Raw genomic sequence first — 2,994 nt, 5'->3', positions numbered from 1 at the left:
GTGCACAAATTTGTTTACATCCCTGTTAGTGAACATTTCTCCTTTGCGAGGATAATCCATCCACCTGACAGGTGTGGCATATCAAGAAATTGATTAAGCAGCATGATCATTTCACAGGTGCATCTTATGCTGGGGACAATAAAAGGCCACTCTAAAATGTGCAGTTTTGTCACACAACACAATGCCACAGATGTCTCAAATTTTGAGGGAGTATGCAATTGGCATGGTGACTGCAGGAATGTACACCAGAGCTGTTACCAGAAAATGTGATGTTCATTTCTCTACAATAAGCCGCCTCCAAAGTCGTTTGAAAGAATTTGTCAGTATGTCCAACCGCTCTCGCAACCGAGACCACGTGTAACCACGCCAGCCAAGGAACTCCACATCCGGCTTCTTCACCTGCTGGATCAACTGAGACCAACCACCCGGACAGTTGAAAATGAAACTGAGGAGTATTTACTGTATGTCTGTAATAAAGCCCTTTGTGAGGAGAAACTCATTCTGATTGGCTGGGTTTGGCTCCCCAGTAGGTGGGCCTGGCTCCGAAGTGGGTGGGCCTATGCCCTCCCAGGCCCACTCATGACTGCGCCCCTGCCCAGTCATGTGAAATCCACAGATTATGGTGCTAGCTAGGGTTGACCACAACTCACAAGGACCAGGAATAGAAAATCACAGTACAACCACTGAAGAGGCAGGTTCAAGGCTCTGTCAGAGCATATAACTTACTCAAACTGAAACAAAGGCCTTCCTTCAAACATAAAGGTCCATGGAGCTTGGAGGGTCTTCAGCAGCTCCTGCTGCTCTCCATGTGGCAAACCCCCAATGCGTCTTCTTCTTTGATGGGGTTTAATGGTGGTTGGCATCCAATGTTAATGGTGCATTACCGCCACCAGCTGGACAGGGTATCGAATAAGAAATGTAAAAACCATTGCAGGAAAGGGGGAAAACGATATCATACAAAATACAAAATGAAACATGTCAACTAACAAAACCCATCCCACTTCTTCAACACATTCCACTCCAAAATACATCCATTCACAGACTCAGGGGCCTGTGATGGTGGAACATTCACCGACAGGATTTCTTGCACTGCCTCAGCTGTGAAACCACGATGACCCTTACCCATGCCACCTCATTCTCTTCCACCATTGCAGCATTTCACTTCTTGTGGCATACAATACTCTTCCCTTCTGCACACACTTGACACATGACCAAACATTTTACATTCATGATACTGAAGGGGCTTTTGCACAAAAGCCCCTTCATCTCATGAATCCTAACTTTATACGTATGAGAAGGGAGAGACTCTTCATCAAAGAACAGTAGCAAGGATGAAGTGAATTTATTTTCTCCATCCACTATACAGGTCAGTCAACCACTCCATCGATGTCTTCAATAATATCCTCTGCCTTTATTTCTTACACTACCCCAGAAATAACCCCCTTTACAGGTGCCCTGCTATGAATATCCATGCAGGAAACATTCCAGACCAATCTCTTTTTGAGTCTTAAAACACACGTCTTCTACTCTGCACACACATCTTTTTAAATAGACCACTTCTTGTGACTCTCACCAACTCCACACCTTCCTCCAACACAACGGATGTTTATATAGTTTCTGGTGGGTCAGGAGTCAAAATAAAGCAGACAGCAACAATCTCTCAGCAGTAGCACCTACTGGTGCTTTCAGTAGCAGTTCTACCATGCTGTTCTACCATGCTGCTCAACACTTGATTTCAGAGCTCTTGAAAGGGTAACACACTGGGGTAGAAATCTGTTGAACATGCACACACACATGCAGACTCAAAGTTGTGTCTTTGCGTTTGGCAGTGGAATCATCTATTGAGGGGTCAGGAGGGATCCTGTCATGTTTGGTCACGTAGTGTCCTGAGAGAGGCACAGGACAGAGATGGAAGAGCTTCATCTGGGGGCCACGTGGTGTGGTAGCCAGGGGTAAGAGCCCCGAGAACAACCTAACCCTAACCTAGCCACACAGACAACGGTGAGGGATGACCTGTTTCCTGAGAGGGGAACATCAATGGAGAGAGTGGCTTATACTGTAGCGTGTGTGTCAGGAGAGATAGAGATTAGAACATGAGAAGTGAGGATGGTGTGTGTCTGTCAGAGAAGAGGAGAGATGGAGAACAAATAACCCTCAGTTCCTTCCTGACCTCTTGTGGGGGGGTAGGTATGTATGTCGTCGCTGGGTACGTAGGTCGTCGTTCATGGGGCTGTGTGGTGTGGTGTACAGGGGTTTAGATGAAGGGGTATCAGACAGTGGAGACACTCCCAGACTAATAAATGATCTGGTCAGAGGATTCACAGAGGGGGGTAGAAGAGCTCTCTATCCCCCTCTGTGCACGGTGAAACTAAAACACACACAAACTACATAGTTACACATGCTTCAAATCATACACAGTCCTACACACGCCTGTGGCTGGCTATGTTTTGGTCTTCGTGAAGCTCAATGACTCGCTATTTTGGCAATGAATGAAAAGCCTTCAAAGATTATACAAAATATTTAATATTTTTCACATTTTTCAAAATAATCTACGTGCATCAGGTGCATTTATATCGTCTTAATAGATGTACATTATTTTCTCATAACTTTCCCTTACTGCCCACCCACCCCAAAATCCCCACCTTTGTCCTCTAGAACCGTTGACCTGGGCAGGGAAAGTGAAGCTGATGTCACAGGAAACACTGCAGGCAGTGCTTGACTTGGACTGAAATAGGTTCCGGTACTCATTTTGGGTGCCAGTACTGTTTATATTTAGGTGCAGGAGCTCCACAATACTTTTGAGCTAATATTCTATAAGAGGAACAGGAGCTCAAGCAGTAGAAAATGTGAGGTGCCGATATTCAGCTCCGGTGAGCTCCTGCCCTAGTCAAGCACTGACTGCAGGTGAAAAGACCTCAGAGAGAAATGACAAGCATACAGCTACACAAGATCATCAACATAAGACCATTTACAAGCACACAGTAAAAAATACTT

Source organism: Salvelinus fontinalis, chromosome 4, assembly GCF_029448725.1.
Source record: "Salvelinus fontinalis isolate EN_2023a chromosome 4, ASM2944872v1, whole genome shotgun sequence".
In the NCBI taxonomy this organism is placed as follows: domain Eukaryota; kingdom Metazoa; phylum Chordata; class Actinopteri; order Salmoniformes; family Salmonidae; genus Salvelinus; species Salvelinus fontinalis.
This window is presented reverse-complemented; position numbering follows the sequence as displayed.